Raw genomic sequence first — 26,927 nt, forward strand, 5'->3', positions numbered from 1 at the left:
CCAATAGTGGGAGAGAGCCAACATACTCAGAATATCCAAATCAGTAAAGTTGTTGGTGAAAATTAAAAATGTGTCTTATATTTTATGGAAAAACTGCACACACCATGTGGCAAACCCAGTACAACGCAGTGTGGAAAGCAAAGATAAAGAAGAGCAGGTGCCATGGAAACCGATAGAAGGAGCGCTCATCCCAATCTGAGGTGGGCCATCCAGGAAGACTATTGGTAAGTGGTGTTGAAGCTGAAATCTGAATTAGCATGTAGCAATTAGCCAGACAAAGAGTACATGGGAGGGGGGGAGGTAGTAGAGAACCTTTTATATGAGTCAAAGATGTGAAGAAAGGAGACAGGCACAGTGATATGGATTTTAAAATAGAGTGTCAGGACAGAACCTTGGACAAAAAAGAATGGAATAAACTCTATTATTGGTGCTGGTTGACCCAAAGTGTATTCATCAGAACTGAGAATCACCCCAGGTCCCAGTCTAAATTAAAAGGAATGAATTGGGACAGATCACCTCTGAACTACATGCTACCTTCCATACATCTACTTGAGGTAGAAGAGTATCAGTTGAGACACTTAAAATACAATATACAAACATATACATGTTGTATAACAGACTATATATAGAATAGAAAATATATACACGTAGAAGGGTAGACCCAAAAACAGAATTAATTTATTAAAAATTGTGTATTTATTCTTACATGTTTAAACCTCAGTCATCTTCAAATACTCTCCATTTGATGTAATACACCTATTGAGACATTTTTTCCACAGCCCAAAACAGTTTTTGAACTCATTGATTTTGATGCCTTTTAAGTGCTTCTGCCATTTCTTGTTTTGCCTCTTCCACATCGACAAAACGTTTCCCTTTGAGGACTTTTTTTCTTCCAGGGAAACAAAAGATGTTGCTCAGGGCAAGATTGGGTGAATAGGGAGTGTGGGGCACCCGGGGTCATGACATTTTTGCTCAAAAACTGCTCAACACTTGAACACTCGGTGCTCGCTGGTGTGGGCAGGTGCGCTCGTAAATCACCCACCGTGAAATGGGCAAAGGCATTGAAAGAGTCTTCAAAAAATTCACTGACGCTGAACGCGGCCTCTCACAACAACACCAGCTAGTACATTGATACAGATGGGTTCTTAGAACACTAACCTAGTGGGGAAGCCTGTACTACAAGGGACCTGCTTTCCTGAAGGTAATTTTGGGGTTTTTTGGTCCCCCCTTGTACATATCAATACTACACTATTTATACATGCGTATGAGGTCTGTCCAGGAAGTCTCCAGCCATGGAATATGAAATAGAGACATTTATTGAAGAAGATACAAGATACAAGAATCATTGTACATATGACAATGACATCTCAGTCCCCTTCAAAGTAGGCACCCTGGGACCTCACACAGTTCTCTCAACTACAGCGCCATGTTCCTTCTGCTCTGGTAGCAGCAGCCAGAGAACAAATTTTGCCACAACATGTTTCATGCCAAGATCCTGCATAAAAATCTTGAACACAGTAGATTTTGGAATCCCCAGAACAGCTTCTAGTTCTCACACTGTCAGTCACCAGTCTTTGTTGATCGCAGCCCGTACACGTTCAACATTCTCAGGTGTTCTGCCTGTTGCAGGCCTTCCAGAATGCGGGTCACTTTCAACAAGTTCTAGACCATCTTTGAAGCATTGGTGCCACACTTGTATCTGCACTGCCCTCATTGCATCGGGCCCCGAAAGCCTTCTGGATCACCTGAATAGTTTCCATGAAGGAGTGTTCAAGCTTAACGCAAAACTGGATGCAGATGTGTTGCCCTACTCGCTCATTTTGAATGTGATGGCCACACAGCACACATGCTCATCAACAGCATCTACTTCCCCCTGGTCCAGTGAAGTCACACATGTGCATTCCAGTCCACTCTCATTGGCTGCCAGGTTACATCAATGTCACACGAACTCTTCTCCTTATATTAGCCATGGCTGGATTTTTTTCCAGACAGACCTTGTATATAAACATATAGAAATGTGAAATACATAATATATACATGCATTTTGCATCTAAATTACATAGCCAAAATGTTTTATACCTTAAAGTGCTTTTTTAATCCTGCCAAACAATGAAAATTGTTGCTTTCTAAAGAAAACACCCCTGAGAGCAATTGTGTACACACCAGCAGTCAAGCCATTAATTAGGCAGAGTGATTTCGGGACCACTTTTTCAAAGATATTGCATGAAAGATGAAGACTGCATAAAGGTAGAAAACATGTAGCTCTAGCAAGCCTAAGCAAACACCCCGGAGCCCATATGTATGCATTTAAAAGTTTCAGATGTCTTGCAGACTCATAGCTGATGTTCTAGGGCCGGCTGGCTCTGTAACAAAGGGCTGCCCCAGGTGTATTGTTCCTTGGAAGTCTCCTGTTTTCATCTCGAGGGGATTGTGAGGTGCAGGTGGTTTGGGTAAAGTACCTACAATCAAAATCTTGTTCTGAACATCTGTAGCTACACAATCATTCTTTTTTTTTTAAAGTGAGCATTCAAGGGAAAGCCAACAGCTGAGAATATGGCTGAAAATGGGTTTCATCTAATATGCTTATATTGATTAAGTGTTTCTTTCCATAAAGCATTTCCGAGTTACTGAAGATGGTACAAGGATAGAGAAGAAATGTAATGACACCGAAATTAGGCACCCCGGAAGCAAGATAAAATGTGGCATGCTGCCCCTGGAAGGCTGTCCAACACTTCCACACTTGGCTGCCTCGAAGGCACAGCGGTGTGTCCTGTTTCCTCCCACTCTGATTCCTCCCTCGGACTGGGGAGGCAATGAAAGGAGAAGAGTAATAAACATATATATGAAATGCACACACACTTATAAGTGGGCTGGAGGAAAGAGGAAAGGGACAAAGTCTATTCATGAATCTGGGTTTGAGGAGACCTACTAACAAGTCAGAGGTAAATAGATTAGTAAATTGTTTCACTAGGTACTAAATACTTTTCAAACAGATTATAAGCACAACAGAGCACAAAGGAGGGAGCAGACTCGGGGACTAACAACGGAGTCAACCAGCGGGGTAGATTTCATACTGTCTGCAATTATTCACGTCTCCTCTCTGTAGGAACGTGTGCACTGTTGATTTCCCCTTAACTTTATTCTGACTTCAGTAAAAGGAGAAGACCACAATAAATGAAGCTATATAGAAAACAAGTTGGAAGTCAAGACTGTTTTAGAAAAATAATGAAAATTGCAGAGCTGCAAATGTCTTTTTTACAAGAAGAAAAACAGAGGGAAAAATGTGTCACTTAATAGCCTAAATTCTGAAGCAAATGACCCAGAACAAAGGAGTTTAGGAACTTTAAGACATCTCTGTTCTAGATGGAGAATGGTTATAGATAATGTATTGGCAACCAGAGGCCTCAGACAATAGCGAAGTGTTTACTTAGAGATTACATTTATCACACAGAGCATTAACAACACAATTCCTCCATTCCATAACAGATAGAACTAGATCCCTTTTTTTTTTCTGATAAGCCTGGACATAGCCTTAGAAGTCCTCCTTCTGCTACCACTCCAGCAGAGTTAGTACTAAAGATGAAACTTGCCATCCTTTACTCTAAAATTTAAAGAGGAGATTTTAATTTATGCCTGGTTGCTGCATTGCTTTAATCTTGCTTCAAAGAGAATAACTTTTGGAGCTATTGATGAAAATAATCAAATATGGATGATGAATACTTAACACATTTACTATTTTAATGGGGAGTTCTAAAAAGTATTATAATAATTAGATCAAGATGTCCTTTTTTAAATAAGCTTTATTTTTAGAGCAGTTTTTGGATTCCAGCAAAATCAAACATAAAGTACAGAGAGTTCCCTCACCACCCACTCATACGAACTCCCAAACTAGGGACATCCTGCACCACAGTGACACATTTGTTAAAAACGATGAGTATATAGTGACACATCATCACTCGAAGTCCATGGTTTACATTAGAGTTCACTCTTCGAATTGTACATTCTATGGGTTTTACGCACTGTATAAGAAGATGTATCCACCCTAATAGCATCATCCAGAATAGTTTCTCTACCCTAAATACCACTGTGCTCAACCTGTTCATTCTTCCTCTCCCCCATCTGCTGTCAACCATTAATTTTTTAATGTCTCTGTAGTTTGTCTTTTCCACAATGTCATATATGTGGAGTCATATACTATGTAGTCCATTCAGGTTGGCTTCTCTCACTTAGTAATATACATTTAAGTCTCTTCCATGTCTTTTCATAGTTTGATAGCTCATGTCTATTTGGTGCTGAATCACATTCCATTATCTGAATGTGCCACAGTTTACTTATCCATTCACATACTGAAGAACATTTCGGTTGCTTAGAGGTTTTAGGAATTGTTAATAAAACCTCCACAGGTATCCATGTGCATGCTTTTCTGTGATCATAAATTTTCCACTCATGTGAGAAAATATCATGGAGCAAAATCGCTGGATTATATGGTATGAGTATGTTTAGTTCATTAAGAAACTGCCAAACTGTCTTCCCAAGTGGCTGTGACATCCCACCTGGAAGAAACTAGCCAATTTCCAAAACTCAACTGTCTTAAAATTCTAAACTTGTTTTAATAGCAACAAATTTTACAGTAAATGGTTTTTTTTAATTTTGTAGATCTTTCTCTTCTCTGTAATACTCTTTCCTGAAGTACCCTTTTCCTTCTAGTCCTGACACCCACACTGGCAGAACTGATGTATGGTTTACTACAGCAGAGACAAACACCTGAATACTATTGGGCCTTACAAGTATTGGCCCCTGCATGACTGGTGAGGTCCCACTTATGGATTCAATGAGGTCTTTTCTAATCTCTTCTAGATCTAGACCTACAATGGTGGTTAAGAACACAACCACTGGAGTGAGAGGGCTTGTGTTCAAATCCCAGTTTTACCACTTACCAGCAATTTGGGCAAGTTCTTTAGTCTCATTATGCCTCAGCTAAATGGGGATGATAATATTACATGTTTGTGAAATCAAATGAGTTAACATATATAAAGCTCCAGAGTAATGCCTGCCACAGAGTATTATATAGTGTAAACTCTGATGAAATCATTCTAATAAACTATACCCATGTTCACAGCAGCATTATTTACAATAGCCAAGTACTGGAAACAGCCTAAGTACCCACCCGGAATGAGTGGATCAAAAAACTGTGGTACATTGACACAATGGAGTACTACGAAGCAGAAAGAAAGAAGGAGCTCCTACCCTTCACGACAGCATGGAAGGAAGTGGAGAGCATTGTGCTAAGTACAATAAGCCAGGTTGTGAAATACAAATACCATATGATCTCACTTATAAGTGGAACCTAATCAACCAAACAAACAAATGAGCAAACCAGAACCAGAGACTTGGAAATAAAGAGCAAACTGACAGTGACCAGAGGAGAGGGGGAGGAGGATAAGGGGGAAAGAAGGCAAAGGGGCAAACAAAGGAACATGAATAGAGGACCCGCGGGCATGGATAGTGGGGGGGGATTGACTGCGGGAGTGGGGCAGGGGAAGGGGAGGGGAGAGCAATGGGGAAAACTATAACTGAACAACAATTAAAAAACAAAACACCACACCAGAAACATGGGATTCCGGCAGACTGCAATGGAGCTGTGGTAGTGCCTGAGATATCGGTCCTTCAGCCCTTGGGGTGGCCAGCAGGGACCCAGGACAAGCACCTCTGGCCAAGAGAAACCAGGTATGCCATTAAATTAATGTGAAATGTCTCTGTGTGTCAAAATGTGAAAGAGGTTTGGGAAACACTACATCTTTCTGTTTCCCATTAGGATAGTGTACATTATTATAGACCATAATATCGTTTCTATTCTATTTCATTTTACTGTAAAGAAAATATCCCGGGAAATAGCCTCTGACTTTTTCATTCCAACACACCATTACAGAGAGCCTGTGCTGATTACCCAACCAGGGCTTTAAAAAGCAGAATAATTTCACACTGCACCGTTCATGTTTCTTCCTTAGGGTCTGGGTTTTTTGTGTGGGAATGGCACTGAAATTAATCATGCATCATTTTAGCCAGACTCTGGGGCATTCATATTTATTCCAGAAAATTCTTCTGTCTGCCTCCTAAATGGCACATACCCAGTAAGTGCTGCTGTAAGTCCATTGGACAGCATGTACACTGACCTCTTCAAAAACCAGGGGACTCACACTTCAGATGCCCCGGGTTTCAGCTGACTTCCGAGGGCCTATTTGAGGTTCCAGGGCCTGGCTAAGGGGCCTGACCTGGGGGGTACTCTTCATACTCTCCCCTCGGAATAGCCATGACAGCACATCACAAGGCAGCACGAATGTACTATGCTGCTTTCACATTTCTTAGCAACTTTCCTGAATATTAATACTCTAGACACATAGGGGAGCATTACCAGGGTGAAATTATTTGAGTAATTTACTCCTCATTTCTCTTTGAAACAAATTTTAGGCTTTTCTCAAATTGGGGGTTGTTTTAATCACATATGTAAACATGACACATATGTGTGTATATACAGTATCATTGGTAGCTTGAGTCCTATAAATTATGTTTTTGCAGATAGCTTTCTAGTTTATAAGCAACTATACCAGATAGTAATGGAATATTTTCTACTTGTAAGTAGCTTGAAACTGTGAAAAATACCACGATGTTTAATCATTGTTAATGTGGTTTTGAAAAAGGAAAGGAAAGGAGACATTCTACTTAGAGGAAAAAATGGAGATGAATAAGTGATTTCTAAATTTTATTGCTGCTATTGTTACCCAGAGGAAGAATATACTGAAAACTTCCAGAGTTACTTGGTAAACATACACAAAAAAAGTTCCTAAAGATTTTTTTTGAAAGTATTACATAAGGTTGGTGTAATAATTTAAAGCTGGCTCAGCCTTACTTTGCTGTAACGCTTTGAGCCCTGCTTTGGCACCATTCTGGGTGTCTTTTGAGCTCTCAATTTCCTCACCTGTAAAGTTAGGATATGCATTAAATGGGACTCAGGCCCCTACCTGTCAACCCAGAATTCTGTATCTAGTGAAAATACGCTTCAGGAATTAAAGGGAACATTTTGCAATGGTAGATATATTTTGCATCATGATTGTAGTATGGTTACCCACAGCTGGGTCCACTTATCAAAGCCCCTTGAATGGTACACCTAAAAACTGCAGATTTTATTTTATGAAAATTATATATTAATGCTGATCCAAATCAAAAAATCAAAAGAGGCTAAAAGCTAGCATAAGGGTTATAACTGGTGATGAACAGAGGCTTCTGGGGTTCTGGTTATATTATTGACATAGGTGTTTGTTTTATGACAATTTGCTAATATGCACATTTATGGTTTATTCATTTTAACAACTCAAAAAGAAAAAGTGGCACTGAAAATAAAATCTGGCTTTCCACTTGTTAAGAGAGGTCCAAAATCCTCCAAATATCCTTACAGCAAATTAACTTTGAATATATATTATATTGTATCTGGGGAAATCATGATCAATATATTTAATTTATCCCAGAAGTGAATCAGTAAGTTTTGAAAATTACTACCTAGTATGATCAAAGGAGCTTGGGGAAAAAAACTCTCCAGGTCTTGCAATGATAGTCAGATTCCTAATAAGCAAAGGTTTTCTAAGTTTTAATAAACTAGTACACATTTCTTTCACATTCTTGGCACATGCTCAACTGAGAATGGAATGGATGGAGGAGATGACAAAAGCTTCATTGACTCATTTTCAGAACATTAGTGACTGAGCCCTAGAATTACCCACGAGATCTGTTTCCTAGGAAACCCATTTCACCCAGAGCTCAAGCGGAGATTCCTTTGGGGACACAGGGTTGCTTGCTCTTAATACTTTTCTGAAGAGGCTAAAACTTAACTGCAGATATGAGTTCTTCCATGTGGCAGCTTTAGTTACATGTCACTTGTTTGGCAAATAAACAAATCTTTTTAACAACTTCTTACAGTGTTTAGAACTAGACTCAGCCATATGGAAGCAGATGACAGCTGTCTAGGACTGCACGGCCCTACCTTAGACTTCTCCCAAATGTCTCTCTCCCACTTCTTGATGGATCTACGAAGTTAACATTTAGTGCTCCATTCCCCTGGCTTTAGTTCAACATCAGTCTTTTTTACTGCAGTCTAGCTGTAGCTCTAAATATCAGGCCCAGCCTTGCTCTAGACTTCTCTGTCATTTCTCCTACACAAAGTGGGCTGACTCTGGTCTCCACCTTGCTCCCTTTCCATTCCCAGTGACCACAGTGATGCTCAAAAGGCAGGTGTCACTTGCTCACCTTGACCCCTTTACTATGAGATTCAGCACCAAGTCACCTGTCCTGAGCTCCTAGTCCCAATGTGACCTTTTACCCAGTACATATTGCTGGGTGTCCACCTCAAGGGCTTTTTCAACAGTCCACCAAGTACTCCAGATTCTTTACAAACACCTTGACATCAGATGAAGGACCAGGCTTTAGTGTGGTTCTGTGCAGTACATTTCTGTGCATGGCAGTCCTTATACCTAGACATCCCGGGTCCCTGCCCTTGGCTTTCCTCTTTGAACTGTAAGTCTTCTCCACCTGCAGCATCGGCATCTTCTGGGTGCCTGGTGTGAATGCGTGCTGAATCACCATGTCTACATCAACAGCTCAGCCTGGGAATCTCATTTGAATAAGCTCCAGGTCATGTGCATGCACGTTCAAGTTTGGAAAGCATTGCTTTAGGGGGCAACTGTTCTGGCTCCACTGTGACCATGCCCCTCCCCATAAAATGCCAAGTCCATGGCGACAGGAGAAGCATCCCCCTGGAGCCCGTGTCCCCTTTCTAGGTCAAGCTCCCAGTACCCACTCCCTGGGACAGAGGAAATTCGTGTCCAGAGAGGTCCACTGTCGGGGCCTGCATAGACTTACTCTCCAGTCCACACTTCTGAGGCTGTCAAGGCCACTAGAGAGATGATCAAGGGGCAGCTCTTTGAGAAGGTGAGAGTGAAAAAAGAACTTGGGAGCCGAGCTGCACTGCCACGTGGAAACACAGGAGGCGGCTATACTGCAGGATGGGGCTGAAGGGGCCGAGAGAAGTGAAGAAGTTTCCATCTGTACGGTTCCCTGGGGCCACCAGTGAAGACCTGCCTCATTTCTGTGTTTTGCCCGCTAGGAGGAGGCTATTTGTGGTTCCCTCTGCTTCCTCACACCTTCCATCCCACTCCCCAGGGAGCTTTCATTGTGTGTTGAAAGGTCAATATCCTAAGGTTTTAGTCATTTGGATCTCTCCTGCTTGCCTGAGGCCAGTGGTGTTTAAGAAGCAGCCAGAGGCTGCGTCAGTCATGGGGCGCTCTCTCCCCAGCCCATCTCTGCACAGCCAGCTTTCTCACCTTTTTCTGGGGGCCTCTTGTTTGTACTACCTTACTGTGTGTGTGAGTGTGTGTACACACACTCACCAGCCAGGCTGGATGTGACCTGCACCCTCTGTCTACTGTAGCACCATCCTCCTGCTCACTATCAGTGGTCAAATGGTAGGAGGACAGTCCTTGCACAACTCTAGGGAGGGTCACCCCCACCCCCATGCTTTTGCTCTCCGTCCTCCTCGCAGCCAGGCAAAATGGCCAGGAGGCATTTGGGAGCTCAGCCCTCATCTACCTGAGCCCAGGAGCCAGCCGGCTCTCTCCTATTTTATCACAAAGTAGTTAAGAGCATGGAATTGGAGCCAGCCTGCCTGGGTTCAAAGCCAGCTCCACCATTAACAAGCTGTGTAACCATGGGCGACTCTCCTAAATGTTCTCTGCCTAAATCTCCCTCATCTGTAGAACAAGGATAATGTAGTACTTAAATTATATGATTGCTATGAATCAAAATATGAACACATAATAATGAGTTAATAAATGTAAATCACGTTAAACTGTGCCAATATACATGAAATGCTATTTAGACATTAGCTATCAATATTATTATAAGATGTACAATTCAGGCTTGGTCTTTTGGATGAAAATAGAGCAGACCTTCTGGCCTAATAGGATTCAAAGCTGCTTAGAGCTTTCTGAGCACTGGAAAAAATAAGGGATTATCCAGCTCATCCAGATTAACTCACTGGATATGAGGGTTTGAAGTCAAAGCACCATTCACTCCTGTCCCAGGCCCCACCTTTGGTTCTCAGGGTATAGGAGTAAACAGGGCAGGGGCTCCGCCCTCATGGAGCTTACATTCTTGCTCATACCCATGTGTGTCTTTTTGTTTTCCTTTGTTCACTGCCTGGGAAGAGAGGTCAAAAGCGGGATTCCATTAGCTGAGGTTTCTGCCTCAAATATCTTCTAATACCATCTGCTAACAATTCCCCAAGAATCTTAGTATGATTTTGGTTTTCCACCTCTTCAGATCCTTTCCACCTTGTTCTTGGTTCTTATACTGACTTCTTAACTAGACTGGAGCCTCTTTTCACTGTGCCTTTTAGGTATTTGTCTTTGAACTGCACTGGAAGAAGTTAGGATTTGGACTTTGAATCATGGTCCCACCAGGATTTAATTGCTGTGCAGCTTTATTAGTTTCCTGTTGCTGCTATAGCAAATTACCACACATTAGTGCCTGAAAACAACATGCTTTTACTAACTTTAATATTTTACTGATATTTTGGAGATCAGAAATAAAAAATGGGTCTCAATGAACTACAGTCAAGGTGTGAGCAGGCCAATTCCTTCTGGGTGCGCTAGGGGAAGACCCAGCATCAGACCACCTCCAACTCTCTGTTACTCTGATCTCCCCCTTGGCCTCCCTCTTTCTCCTTAAAGGGCCTTAGACCACTTTGTGTCCCCCCAGACAACTCAAGATAATCTCTTTATTTTTAAAGTCCATTGATTAGCAACCTGAATCCCATCTGCAACCTGAATTCTCCTTTGCTATGTCATCTAACATAGTCACGGGTTTCAAGGACTAGGGCATGACCACTTTAAGAGGTCATTATTTTATCTTACACGGGGACCTGGAGCTAGCTTTCTAATCCCACTGAGACTTGCTCTCTTCGTCTATAGAATAGGGCCTATAATACATGGATATGAAAGATAGTAGGCATAACCATTTTTTAAGTCCCAGCTAGTCAGTTATTTGACACACTGAGCGCACTTCCTTCGGCACCTACAGGTGACATCACCTGTCCTCTCCCCACTCAGATGTGATGTGCTTCCCAAAGGCACTGGCATGAACCAGGGATGGGCCCTCATAACATTAGAGGGTCCTTTGAAGACAGAATTAGAGATAAAAGACTAAGTGGTACCCATTAGGTTTTAACAGTCATTTATACAAATGACTGCTTAATACAAATTAGGTTTCATGAAGTCATTTCATGAGAATGATTATCACAGAGATGAAGGAAATGGAAAATGAAAACCTTAAAACCCTCCCTGTTTCACAGTTGCCAAAGGAAGGTCCTAGTGATAATTTTTTTTGTGGGGGGTTGGGGGAGAGGTGGGCAAATCCCATAAGCACAGAATGATCTTCCTTGTCAGGCTTGAAGTTATTTAATTGCTTCACAATGCCCCCATAATGAATAGAATCACTGTGGTCATAAGTGCAAAGTGCATCTTATTTCATACTGGATTCCGGTTTTATAAGAAAAAGAACGGAGCTTATTTTGATTGACCTAACCTTTGTAGAACAACTAAAAAGCAGACACAATAAAATTGGCAAAATGGAAAATTATTTTCTCCTGAAAACTCACATTTCTGACATTCTGGTGATTGGATGCAAAAAGAATAACGTTTGGTGGCAGAGGTAAAATCTTTAGCTTCATTGCAAATGGCTCCTGTCATGACATGGAATGACAGGTGCTCTCCAACTGGACTGAGATGAATATTTGTCCTTCTTTTTGAGCATTTTCTTGAATATCCCATGATTTTTCTGGCATCTTAACCACTTGCTATGTTAGGAAAATTCCCTACCCACTGAGTCTTGGTAAAAAGCAAAACCCTTCTCTCCCTGCCAAAGCTGAAGCAGCAAAATATCACTCTCCCAGACTCCTTTGCAGTTAGGTCATGGCCATAGAAGATAGGCTCCACCAATCAGAGCACTTGTTACACCATTAATTAGAAAAAACCGACCATGCAAAATCTTTTCTGAGCCCCAAGAAAATGATCTTGAGAGATGCGTGCTTTGAAAGCACCTGAAGGTGTATCAGTGTATTATGCAAAAAGGGAAAGATTTTTTGCTGTAGTTGATGAATTTTCCTTTGAAAGATAAAACAGAAGATGTCAGCATATTAAGTGATTACAGAAAGAAAAGTTGATTTAATAATAGTATGTATTATACTTAAATATACTTTATAACTATTCAATCTACATGTCCTGGGGTACCTTCATGCATTTCCATCCCTTAGACTTCATGGAGTATGATGGGACAATCAAAACCACTGAGGAAATGAATGGAGAAAGAATAACAAAAGGAGATATGACATGACACAGCAGGCAGCTGATCCAGAAATCAAACGTTCTCTGTGGAAACTGGCCTGGAGACAGAGCATCAGTCCCTAAATAATTGTGAGGTCTGTTTCAGCTGATTCCAAATTTCATACACTTACAATATCAGTAAAAGACATTAAAATTATCTAATTATCATTAAATGTCCTTATTTTACACCTAGGAAACCGAAGCCAACAGAGGGCAAGTTCAAAGTTAAGTCACAGAGTAAGTTTCAGAAGGCCAAATGCCCCCATAAGATGTTCCTGGAGTAAAAACCATCTTGACTTCATTTAGCCCTCAATTCTTTTGATGTGCCACTTAATTTCTTAAATTTTTGTTTGCTTGTGTCTCATATGTGAAATTCAACCACCAGCCATATTGGTGATTTGCCACATTGGGTCCCTTAGCATACATGGTGTAGTCACATTGCATAAGTAAAGGACTACAAATTTTCTAACATAAGAAACTCACAGTGAGAAGTAAATTCTATTTATTTGCTTTTTTAAAGATTTTATTTTTATTTATTTTTTAGAGAGGGAAGGGAGGGAGAAAGAGAGAGAGAGAGAAACATCAATGTGCGGTTGCTGAGGGCCATGGCCTGCAACCCAGGCATGTGCCCTGACTGGGAATCGAACCTGCGATGCTTTGGTTCACAGAATGAGCTCAATCCACTGAGCTACACCAGCCAATGCTTTTTGTTTTTTGATTCATAGCCAGCTTTGGAATGAATTACAGTGAAACAGGAAAACAATGTAGCCTAATATAATCCTGCTTCATAATTAGATTAAGCCATAACAGAAAGGAGGACTCCACCTGTGTGAGGAAAAAGGTGGTGGAGATGGTTCTGATTGGTCACTGTATCTTCTGGCTCAAAGCAACTGTTGTTGAGTTTTTATGTCAAAGGACAAGAACCTTTCTCCTATATCTGGTTTGATCTAGCAAGACAGACCTAAAGGCACAGAGCACTTATCTAGACAATGATGGTCATTTATTGCCTTTATTGTTGTTATTATCAAAAACAACTGTTAGCTGAGTCTCATTATGTCCACACTACAGATAAGAATCTGAGCTGCAGAGAGTTAACTTGCCCAGGACTGGTGAAGAATAAGGATTTAAACTCACTCTCTCTGACTCTAACCATAATGTCCAGGCTCCTCCCACTACACCTAGCTACCTGCTTCTCCTGAGACTACAATACATTAGGAAGAAGCCCCTGAAAATGACATGAGGGTCAACAGGTTATGTCAAGGTACAATTTGGTGTACCCAGGATATGTCTGTCCATCTGGCTCTCTCTCTCTCCCCACCACATTTTTCAGTTTGGAACACTGAATTGGATCAGACCAGAAAAGAACACACTGAGCTATAAAGTAAAGTGTGATGTCTGTGATCTCAAGGTTTGGGGCCCCTGTGAGCACTCATTTGCAAAATAACTTGTAACAAAGAGAGTGTTGGTGATTCCGGGCTGAAACTTGGTGAGCTTCCTGAGTGGAGGTAGACACGGCTGTGGACTTTTCCAGTCCCTTGGTGCTGCTGCCAACCTGTACCACAAATGGCCCATCACAGTCAGCCAGTCAGATGCTGATATCGCTATGATGGCTCTATCTTGAACACCCTATAAACTCGTCTCCACATCAGGGATTACCATGCTACAGTCACGTGCCTTATTCAAGGGCATCCAAGCAAGTTATCCTGTTAGGATTTTCCAAATTCTTTCTCAGATGCCTTCCCTGGGTCTCCTTGGCCAGATCATGTTCAGACATCAGTGTGACTTGATTTCTAAGCCTATGAGTGTGGACTAAAAGCAGCAAGTTTGAATTCATTCATCTCAAAAGATTATCCAGGCTTATCCTGATGCTTGGCTCTCACAAATGTTACTACCCACCCACATGCCTTCTGCACTCAACTTTCTGCATGTATTTGGTGCAGGCTTCCAAGAACCTGAAGGCTTTCCTGAATTGTGCGAGGCAGACCAGAAGTTCCAGGGAATTAACGTCCCTGGAACTAGCCCTCAGTCCGTGATTGATGGACATTAGTGGAGTAGTGCAGGTAATGCCTGCTAGCCATGCAGGATTGTTAACAGTGCCTCCCTTCATTATCAGCAGTTCACGGGTGGCTTTGAAAAACTGGTTTCAAGTAGAAGTGGTAGAGGCAGAATCTAGATCTTAGCCTGAGTAGGAGGTGAAAACACTGTGTCAGTCTGTGTAGACAAGTGACTTGAGGAGTCTGAGTGTGAAAGGAATAGTAAAGTGAGGTGGCTGGAGGATGCTCTGGTGATGAGAAAGGGACTGGTGGTGTGTTTCTGGTACATGAAGATGAGAACAGTCCTGTAGTGAGCACACGATTGATGATGGGGAGAAAGGAGAAAACCAAAGAACCACAGCCCTGGAGGGGAAGGGGGGATTACATCTAGGGAGGTAATTGCCATTAGAACTCTTTTGCTTGATATAAGAGGTACAGGAGAACCATGATTTTTAGTCATAAACAGTGTATAACAATCTCTACTTTATTTTTAATATCTCTTTTGAGAGCTCTCAACACTAGTCGGTCATTGAACGCTCAGGACAATCATTTTCAGTAACATACTGTAATGACTCCTGAGGCTCATGATCACCTGACGACAGAAACACAGACCCGCATTCTCAAAACCGTGACCGTAGATTGCTATTGTCTCGTGAACTGTTAGAATGCTCAGAGGCAAATTTCCTGACCAAATAATTTGAGAAATACTATATGATCTACCTGAACTCATAGTCACAAGGCTCTCCAACACAGACCATAAATGAATTTTGTTTAACCAAGGATTCCCTCAGAATGAGATGTGAGAATTTATCCCCAAACATGTTGCCTTATAAGTACCCACACAAACTCATCTGTCAATGTTCTTAGCATTCACGTGGCTTCAGAATACCTGAACCAAATTGTTGTCTGGAAGAACAAAGGGTCACTACTGTCAAAGCTTACACGCTTCCTTTAGAGATCATTATTTCTAATTTATCCTAAAATTAATTCCTAAGAATTCATTCTTTCTCACAGAAAAACACTCTGATTACTCTACATTCCTTCTAAACTTTAAACTGATTAACACCACTGACAAAATAATACAGGCAATGCTACAGTGACTCAACTTTTAATAAGTTTTTAATGCAAATATATATTGTCTAAGGTTTTAGAAAGTCTGAATGTATTTTAGCTGTATGTTCTCTTTTATCCACATGCATATTTATTCCCTTGTAGATCTCCAGAAGATCAAAAAACAGTCTCATTTGAGGGGGGAAATTTTCAGCTCTGAAGACAGAGCCTGAGGCAGTTCTTCCTTGGAGCTGCAAATGAAGGTGGAATAAAATTAAACAGAAAGTTTCTTCCCATGGCACCTTCCCAACAATTTTGGACACTCTTTTGCAACTTGAACCAGAAATGTGTTTGAACATGGGGAAAAAAAATTGGTGGGAGAAAAAAAAAAGGAGCAAACAGTAAGAGTAAAGTGATACTTAATATGAAATAAAAAGAGTGATTTTATTATGTAAATATGAGAAGTCTCATGCCTCATCTTCAAAAATGGTTTCAAAGGAACTTAATTTTCAGATCATCGAATTCCTGTTATAGACAACTTCCATCCACACTGTAAATAAGACCTGATTTTTAATATTAATGTGAAGTTAGCCCCAAGTTTTATACTACAAGAGAAAATAGTCATAAAATATTTCAAGCAACTGAACCCCAACCTTAAGTGTTAGCAGAACAATCATTGTTTCTAGGTAGCTGACACTATTATAGAACATTATGTGACTTGCAACTCATGAGTCCTTTGTGGAACCCAAATGTCCCATGGCAAACATACTGAACGATAAACTAAAACAATATCAATACCCCCGAGTAAAATTCACCTTTGGGCAAGAAGTATTAGGGCAGAATTAAAGTATCAGAGTCCCTTTAACTAGTTATTTAAATGTAGTCTGGAGGATTTGCAGTTCGCTTCCATTAATGTCTATGAAAAGTCAAAATGTCATTTAAATTAAGAGCCAAGTCTAATTACCTATAATGCTTGTGCAATACCTTTGACTGAGGATGTCCAAGGACATGAAATTGAACAATGCACATGCCGTGTTTATTAAATTGCTTGAGAATGAAGTTAACATAACAGAGTAAGACTGTCTATTCCCACAAGACAATCTGAGAGGTCAAAAGAACATCACAAGTTTTCACAATTAGCACCGATCACCATGTTTGCACACAGTCTACACTCATTCCAACAATCATTTAAGGTTTTAGGTCGAGATGAGACAGTAGAAGTCAATTGTATTGGTTCACACCTGTCATTAATAACTGTGAAATGACTGCCTATTAACATGACACAGGATACAAAACATTAAACAAAATCTGTTTTTGAAATGTGACCAATGACTTCTAGCACCAGGTGGCATAAGTCCTGCACACATTAGGTGCTCAACATGTATTGATTTGAATGTTAAAAAACAAAAGTAAATAATTCAAGATGATGCAAAATTTCCTACTAAAATATTTGGTGTACACGGTGGTTCTCAAAGGGGGGTCCCCTGGACAGCAGCCCCCACCTCATTTCAAGCTGAATGCAAATCTCTGGGTGGGGCCCAGCAACAGTTTGCTCTAATAAGCCCTGCAGGTGGTTCTGACGCACACTGAAGTCTGAGCCCCGCTGGTGTGAACTCCAGATGCTAACACACCCTAGCACACTATGGCTTAGCCAGGCACCTAGGTCATGCCTATGATGTCATTGTCCTCTGGTGCTTTCTGCTTTGGAGAACTAAGTACAAAGCATTGGAATAACAGCTGGGGAAAGAGAGCATAGGCCTCTGCTACTATTATTGCCTTTTTCCTCTATCTATAAGCATCTTTGCCTTTCTCCCTTATCAAAAACATTCTAACGTTTCGCTTGTGGCTCAGATGAAAGTGGGAAGACAGCAGGGTAAATAGTCAGCTCCGTATCAGTTGCTGACAGGAGAATGACTTAAAAGCGCTATCATCGAAGCAAACGCGGCATCCATATTTCAGCCTAAAGAGAGATTCATTTGCAGCTCAGACTTCGGTCTGACACCAGGAACAAGTTCCAGAAACTATGTTCGTGACCAAAGCACAGGAAGTACCACACCCCGGAGCAGAAAGCAAACACGGGCGGAACGTGAGGCTTACACAGACAGAACAGGAAACCGTGCCTGGGGAGGGAAGGCTGCTGTCAGAACTCGTTATGGTATTCACCGTGCTCCTGGGCTGCCCAAGCCCGGGGCTCCCTCCCTTGCAAACGGGACCCACCGTGCCCACCCCGTCACCAGCTCGCCATGAGATTCCAAAATTTAAGATGGAGTTCATCAGACTTGAGTGCGTAGGTCGGCCAGTTCCACACTAGTCTGTGAGCCAGTAGAGAAAGAGACAAATGTGAGCCAGGCCTCACCCCAAAACAGAACGGATCCGAGTCCCCCAGCTTCCTGTACTTCACCACCTGTCCTGGCTAACGCCTCCTGGCTCACCCCATACACCTGTCTCCCCCGCACCCCAGCCATCTTTGTTTCCCCAGGCTCCACCTGAGGACTAATGGCTTTAAGCTCCTTTTTCTTAATTTATGTTAGTTAGTGTCTCTCTTCAAGCAGCTCTCTATCTCCCTCTTCCCAACTGGCCCCTCTGTTCCCTGACAACAAAGCCAGCCATTTTGCTTTGCCCCAGAACTTCCCTATTTTCTATTATACCTGTTAAAGCAGAGAACTTGGGAGTTAGATAAGTTGAGGTTTGTGCAAGAATTTAATATGGAATGGCATGAATAAGTTAAATCACAAAAGGATTGAGTTAGCACCTCACTCCTTAGCCTGGAACCAGACACCCACAAAGCACGCAAAGAGATGGACTTCTCGTACAATTTACCAAAACCCAACTGTGTGTTAGAACTGTTTGTGCAGGAGTCTTATTCCTCCCCTAGGCTGAACATGTGAGAACAGGAACTTCATCTTACTTGTCCTTGTATCCTTAACAGGACCTTGCATGAAGCTTTATTTAAATACTCAGTTTGCTAAATGGAATAGCAGGTGACACCAAAAGCAAAATGGATTAGCTGAATAAACATGTGTTAATCTATTTCTTCAGGTGGAAAATTCCACTCCAAATGGCTGAGCAGTAACACACAGCAACGAAGTGAACACTGTACTACCCTGTGCTTGTTAACATTCTCCAGGGTTAACTGAAACCACCTGGTTATTTTTTCTCCCTCCCCAACATTCTGTTTCATATCGCATAGACCTCGTCTTTGTGATACACGTCTTATAGCTGCCTTTGCTTCCCATCTGAAAATGAGACAACTCGTACTGGCCTCTTCACAGCGTGTAGTGAGCCTTGGTAATGTTCCATATGCACATGCTACGCCATGTTCATCTCCTGCTCATCAGTGGAAAGAGTAAACGGTCCCCTTTAAATTTGTTCACACTCCTGCAGGTAACTTGACTACCAATCACTGTCCTGGAAAGCCGTTCCCTGAAAGAGTTAAAGTGCCTCCTTTTCAACACAGTCATGCAGGAGCAGATGGCACATTTGCTGACTGAGAAGACGTTGCTCTCACTTGGGTCTAAATATCCTCCCTCCACCTGGCATCCCAGACAGCTGCGGCAGCCCCATCTGCCCACCTTGAATTCATCAGGTGAATGTTCCATCTCCTTAATTGAGGTTAAGCTAACCCAAGTAATCAAAGACAGGTACAGAACGTTCCCTGTCCTAATCATGCCTCTGATTACGTGATACCAACAACTATTCCTGCACTCATACGCTGCATTTTAGTACATGAAAAGCTTAGCACAGTGAACGAAGAGATGGGTAAAGATGACAGACGGCCACTTTTCAAGGACTCCTGGTCTGATGTCAATGTCCTTCTTCCTCTTTCAAGGAAACTCCAAGGAGTTTTCCCAAGGGAAAGCTCCCAGGCTCCCTCAAGAACTGTGACAGGTAACATCCTCCAAACCCTGCCTAGGAAGTCTCACACCACCCTCACCTGCAAGTCTTGGGGGAGTTATGACCTGCCTTGTCCAGGGAGAGATCTCAGAGATCCTACTGCCATATGAGGGTCCTTCTGGGGGACAGCCGATGCTCAGTTTCCAGATCCTTCCACTGGCCCTCCATTCATTTATCAAATGGTTCAGTGATCTGGGCATCGCTCATGCAATGGAGTATAAGATTGACAAGGTCCCCAGTCTCATGGTGCTTACATTTCAGTGGAGAGACAGATAATTAATAGGTACACAAACAAGCAAATTTGACAGTTCAGTCACTGATAAGAATTCTGAAGAACACAGATTAATGTGGTGCCAACAACAGGCTGGCGGAGGTTGGGGTTACAGAGAAAAGCGAGGTCTGGCAGGCAGCTGGATAATAGGCTCAGTAGGAAAAATTAGGCCCATCCTATTCCGAGGGTGTCAAACTCATTTTCACCAGGGGCCACATGAGCCTTGCAGTTGCCTTCAAAGGACCAAATGTAATTTTAGGACTGTATAAATGTAACTACTCCTTAACTAGGGGCAAGGAGCTCGGGGCTGCCGCTGGGTAGAAACAAGGTGCCGGGCCGGATAAAACAAGGTGGAAGGTTGGATTTGGCTGGCAGGCCTTGTGTTTGCCACCTGTGCTATAAGACATGTAAAGGAAATAAGAGGTATAAATATTTTTAAAAGAAAATTTTCTTTATAGATGACATAATTTTCTATTTAGAGAATCTATATTGAGTCTCTTTCTTGCACCTGACATACAAATAAGTGATATATGATTGAACATTTAAAATTTCATAATATGATAATTTTATAATAAACCATTTCAAGAGAAAACCATAGCTTTTGTTAAAATGTTAAAAGTGCATTTTTTGACACAGCAAATTCCTATTCCTAGGAATATGACAGAAATACTTGACCACTGAAGCAATCGTGTACATGCAGATACGTTCACTGAAGCATTGTTTATAGGAGGGAAAAATTGAAAATACTAAAGTAGAATGTTTAAATTAATTATGGTTCTATTCAGGGGTCAGCAAACTTTTTATATATAAGGCCCAATGGTCACTATTTTAGGTTTTGTGAGCCATATGTTGTGTGTTGTAACTACTCAGTTCTGCTGTTGTGCCACAAAAACAACTATAGACACTATGTAAGCAGACATGCTGCATCTCAATAAGACTCTATCTACAAAAACAGGTGGAAGGTAGTATTCTCCCCACAGCAGTAGTCTGGCAACTCGTAGTCTAGACAACAGACAGCTAGACCAACGATATGAAGAAGGAGGAAGTTCTGAAATGTATAGTATGATTTGATGTATTAAAAAATAAACAAATAGAAAAAGTTTGGGACTGGCAGAATAGCCAGTTAATGGTTATCTAAGTGCAATGAGCTCAGGGGTCTGGCGAACAGACACTTTCACTCTTCACTGCGTGCAATTCTATATTGCCTGTTTTGTTTTTTTTTTTTTTTTTTTAAAGATTTTATTTATTTATTTTTAGAGAGGGAAGAGAGGGGAGAGAGAGAGAGAGAGAGAGAAACATCAATGTGCGGTTGCTGGGGGTTATGGCCTGCAACCCAGGCATGTACCCGGACTGGGAATCGAACCTGGGACACTTTGGTTCCCAGCCCGCGCTCCATCCACTGAGCTACGCCAGCCAGGGTATATTGCCTGTTTTTTAAAAAATCATGAACTGTTACATTTGGAAATAAATAAATGATGGGGTAAAAATTAAAGGATATATTCCTAAATGTATACCCCCCAAAATTAAGAACACGTGTCCATAAAAAAACCTCACATACAAATTCTCATAACAGCATTATTTATTTAACAGAAATGTCCAGAATAAGCAAATTCTGGAGACAGAAAGTGGATTCTATTAGTGGTTTCCAGGAACTAGGGGAGGAGAGGACAGGGAGTAACTGCGCATGGGGATAAGGTTTCTCTTTGACATGATAAAAGTGTTATAATACTTGATAGGGGGATGGTTGCACAACCTTGTAAATGTACTAAAAACCACTGAATTGTACTTTTGAAAATAGTGAAGTTTGTGGTCTATAAATTATATGTCATTAAAGCTATTATTTTTAAAAATGAAGATGTTATATGTAGTTTATGTTTCTAATTTTCGTCTAGACCAATCACTCCACAAAATATATTTTAACCAATAAATTAATTAGGTGTTCATAATTGTCCTATAATATTAATACAAGAAATACCAGAATCATCAGACCCATTATCTATCATAAGATAGATATATAAAATCAAGTACTAACATGGCCATAGAAATCAAATTTTCCAACTTCTAATTTATACCTATGGAAAATAAGAGTCTGGTCTCAAACCCAACAGATAGTTGTTAGCAATTTCTAATTAAAGACAAAAGTCAAAATGGGAAGAAACGTTCATTGCAGCCCCTACGTGAACCATGGTCTCTTTTTCCTGGGTCTTAATAAGTGCTGTTTTCTGGCCCTGAAACTCTGTCCCATGAACTCTTACTCACACTTGGGGTCTTGGATTATATACTACATTTCTCTAGGAGCCTCCCTTGGCCTTCAGAACAGGTTAGGGTCACACTCCAGGTTCCCCAAGGAACTGTTCTTGTCCCTTGACAGCAATTGAGTCAACATTGTCTGTGGAGCCCTCCTGGTTTGCCTTCTAACTGGACTCAAATTTCCTAAAGGCAGATGTCTCAGGAGTCCCTAACACTGCCTGCCCTGAGGTTCAATGGTGAAGGACCCATAGAAACCAACACTACGGAGAAAATGAATGATAAAAAGGAAAACAAAAGTAGATATGACCTGCTGCTACTGGCAGCCCATCTGCTGATAGTGTGACTTCCAGACCTCAGCTCCTCTATCACAACCTCAGGGAAGCCTTCCAAAATTTGCCCGATCAAGTCGAATCCCCAGCGGTTGGCTCTCACAGCACTCAGTCCTCCTTCTTTTGTGCTCCTCCCCAAATTCCTACTTTACATTGTTAGCATGGCCAATTAGTCAACATCTCTTTCCTCTATGAGATTCTCAACCTCTGCACAGGTACCAGGTCTAACTGGACTCCCAGTGTCTAGCACAGTGCCAGGCACACAGTAGGTGCCAAACATAGTATCTCACAAGAGACAGAACCTGAACCTTAAGAAGGTTCTTAGTGTTGAGTATGTGGAGTCAAAGAGGGCAGATACGTGTGACCATCAGGAGGTACACAAGTTTGTGTGCACACTTTCTTGTGAATATGGTCTTGTGTGTGTGTGACTATGAGAAAGAACTAGCTTCCAGTAGATTCAAAAAGGAGAAAGTTAATAGATACTTGAGGGAGACTTTGAGATTTTATTTTTTGTTTATTTTATCACCCTTTGTGACTAAGCTATTCACACAACCTTTATTTCATCAGTAACGTGGCATGATATTTATGAAGGCCCTGAAAGACTACGCTTAGTGGTAACATTAAGCAAATTCAGAAACACTACAAGTTGCTAGGAATTTGAATGAGAATACAACTTAAATCTGTTGCCCTGCATTTTTTTTCCTTTAAAGAGCAGAGACTCAGCCACCATCAGGTGAGGATGAAATTGCTGAGAGAGGGTGACAGGCTTAGACTTACTGCTGAGATCCTGTTGTCCGGTGCGAATTCATGACTGTTGGAAGTTAATGCAAGGTGACAGATTGGTGCTTTGAGTGGATTATTTTTTTCTCACACAAACAAGTCTCTAATTAAAGCATTTTATGTTTATAGAGTTGTCACATCCAATAATTTAAAATTATCCTAATTTAAAACAGCATTTAAGAAGCTCTAATTAGACTGTTAATATTATGAATTTTCAAGCACTCATGTTCTCTTCCCTTGATTAAAATAAAGAGAAAAAAATTCCCCCCACCTCAGCCAGCCAGCATCTGATTCTGGAGGTGACAGTTAATGTAAGCAGAGCACATGGTATAGACATTCTGCAAGTGTGTCTTGCAGATATCCTGCACCCCTTACCCAGTTTCTCATTCAAGTCAGGGAAAATTACTAATTTCCTCATGTAGTTCTGCTCATGTCATAACATCTGAGGAGAGTTTAGCTTTAAGAGATACACAAATGTCAGTAGCTCCCCAAGTGTTACTGATTTTAAAATCCTGTAGCTCTTGGGGGAAAAAAGCAGGCGGGAGCGGGAGTAAACACAACATTAAAAAAGATCAAGATGCATTTGTTTCAAAATTATGTTTTAAAATGAAAGTTGGAGCCCTGGAGGCTGGTGTGGCTCAGTTCGGTCCGTTGGTTCGATTCCCAGTCAAAGGTACATGCCTGGGTCCCCAGTAAGGGGCATGCGAGAGGCAACCACACATTGATGTGTCTCTCCCTCTCTTTCTCTCTCCCTTTCCCTCTCTAAAAAGAAATGAAATCTTTTTTTAAAACGTATTTAAAATGAAAGTTGGAATAGATTTGATATCTGTGTATATGGAGTGGTAATATATATATATTATATATATTATATATATATATACTGTATAATGTATATATATACATTATCCAAAACAAATGCAGATAGTTAGCAGTCAAATTTCCATCATTTTGACTGCAAAAGTTGTGCCAGTTAAAGATGCCTGAAGCTCCCCAAGCTCTGAATAATTCTGCTAGTACTTTTTCTTCGATTATTCCAAAGCACTAAATGTGCAAACAAATCTCCTAGATTACCACAGGGCTGGGAAAACAAGAGCTAGAAGAGTCTGTGGAAAACCATGACAAAGCGTGATATTGTCACCTTCCAGATGAAGCTGTGTTACTGCAGGAAAGATTTTTTGGATGCAAAGTGAGGGGGAAATATTCTCATTCCCTCTAACTCAGCACTTTGATTCTTCAGAACAGACCCAAGAGAAACCCTCAAGCTTGGACAACTGGAGCTGTGGACAAGATGCTTCATAGCATCTTTGACCACGGGGAGACCCCAGAAACAGTCCAAATGCTCATCAGTCAGATTGGATAAACAAAGGGAGAGTATTCATACAATCACATATTATGGTACATCATATTCCAATAAACAAATTACAGGTTGACCCAAAAATATGGGTGGATCTTGGTGTTGTATGCTTAAGTGAAAAAAGTAGGACCCAACATATTGTCACATAATATCCATTTTATTAACTTAAAAATAACTAAAATGAATGCAAGTAAACTGAATTTTAAAAAAGAAATTATGGATGTGAAATTTGGGTAAGTGTTGGGAGAGACAGAAATTTGAGATAAGAAGGGACGTGATTGATTGTTGATTATTTTCAGTCTTGGCTTTTGTTTGGAGTGATGGATTTGTAGGCACTTATTATATTGTTAAAAATAACTAACTAAAGAAAGTGGGCCATGCAGGAACCACTTATGAATGGTCTTAAACTTATGTCTTAAACTAAAGAACCAGCTCAGGGGGGAGAAAAAAAACAAAAAGTATACTACATGAACTTTCTAATACTGAGGCTGTTGAAGAGTTGGGGAAAGACTGGGAAGATTCTGTGAAGTTGCTACTGGTTTTCTTTCAGGAGAAAGCAAGTTAATTCACTAGAGTGAAAACAGGGAAACCACAAAATTCACACTTGGGAAAAGAACAATGACACAGGTTAAAAACATAAGATTTATTTTTGTCCAGGAGAATAGTAGAGAATGAAAAGTAGGGCCTACATATTCTATTCTTTAGGACCAATTCAAACTCTCACTTCTTTTATGCTGACTCATTATTCTCTCTTATTATAAATAATTTTAAACATATACAAAAGTAGAACCGCATACATCAGAGAATGCAAAATAAAACCACAATGAGATATCACCTCACACCTGTCAGAATGGCTGTTATCGATAAATCAACAAACAAGTGCTGGCGAGGATGTGGAGAAAAGGGAACCCTAGTGCACTGGTGGTGGGAATGCAGACTGGAGCAGCCACTGTGGGAAACAGTGTACAGGTGCCTTAAACAATTAAAAATAGAACTACCACATGACCTAACAATTCCACTTCTGGGCATATATCTGAAGAAATGCAAACACTAATTCAAAAAAAATATCTATGTTCCCCTGTGTTCACTGCAGCACTGTTTACAATATCCAAGATATAGAAGCAGCCCAAATGCCTATCCACAGACAAGTGGATAAAGAAGACATGGTATATGCAGTTCCAAAGGGTCTGCTTTGATGTATACAGGTGCTATAAAGTGAAAACAAGTCAGTAAATCACTGGAAGAGGAAGACTGATAGAAGGGCAAGGAGAGAGAGTCACTTGTTCTTTTTTACTGTATTTATTGGGGTGATACTAGTTAATAAGATTATACTGGTTTCAGGTGTGCAATTCTATAATTCATCATCTGTGTATTGTATTATGTGTTCACCACCCCAAGTCAAGTCTCTTTCCATCACCATGTACCCTCTATTCCCCCTTCTTCCTCCCCCACCCCCTTTCTCTCTGGCCATCACCACACCGTTGTCTGTGTCTATGAGCTGAGGTTCACTTTTTCTTAATCTCGACATTCCACAGGGTGGTGATTGCTGAGGGGAGGGCAGTATAAGGGGACTAAATGGTAATGGGAAACATATAATAAAGATTATATATATTTTTTAAAATCTATGAATATGTAATTTCCTTAGGAAGTAGCAAAATGATCATGATTTGGGAGAAAAATCTGGTAAACACAGCTTTAATAATGCTGTGTACCTCTCAAGAGTCCCCACATCACTCAACTTGGTATGTTGTTTCATTTCAAACATCAGAAAAGCAAGTCACTGGGTGGAAATGTCCACCCTCAAGATATTTTAGAACACTAATAACCAACATGGAAATAAAGACTGTGGCATTTCATGTCTCTAGCACAGCCATGGCCACTGGAGTCCAACATGGGAGATGCTCAGTAAATCACTGTGGAAATTGGCCATTTATGGGCCTTAATCATTCACCATGATTCCACTGCATAGAAACAGCATGAGTATGATGAAATAGGACGAGATATGTTTCTATTTCCCAACCTGACCACATATAAAAGTTCTCATAAGATCTCATTCAGTTCATAAGGATGCAAATGAATGCATACATAAGGGAGATTCATTCTCAATTTAGATTCTGTATGCATTGGACAGGTTAGATCTTTATTGCCTTTGACTCTTGCTCTTAGATGGAAAGTTAAATTAACGACCACATTTGCTATCTAATTTGAAACCCACATTTCAAATTTTCAGATGTGCATGGGTTATATGTAGGCTCCACTCTCCCAATAGAGCATTCAGTCTGAAGCTGCTGTTTGAAGATTACAGATTTAAAGTCAGCCCCATCAATAAACTTAGGGGCACTAAAAAGCCTCTGAATTTTTCATAAGTGGAAACAATAGTGGATTTGGGGATTCAGCATTCACTAAACATTTTAACAGAGAGGTGGTATCTCTTATATTAGGGTGAGAAATACAGTGCAAGCAGTTTTTCCCTCATCATTATCTCCACTAGGATTCCCTAATATTTCTGTAATAGGTGCTGTTTTTAATTTCCTCGAG

The sequence above is a fragment of the Phyllostomus hastatus genome, unplaced genomic scaffold (genome assembly GCF_019186645.2).
Source record: "Phyllostomus hastatus isolate PE091 unplaced genomic scaffold, TTU_PhHast_1.1 phas_contig_80, whole genome shotgun sequence".
Classification (NCBI taxonomy): Eukaryota; Metazoa; Chordata; class Mammalia; order Chiroptera; family Phyllostomidae; genus Phyllostomus; species Phyllostomus hastatus.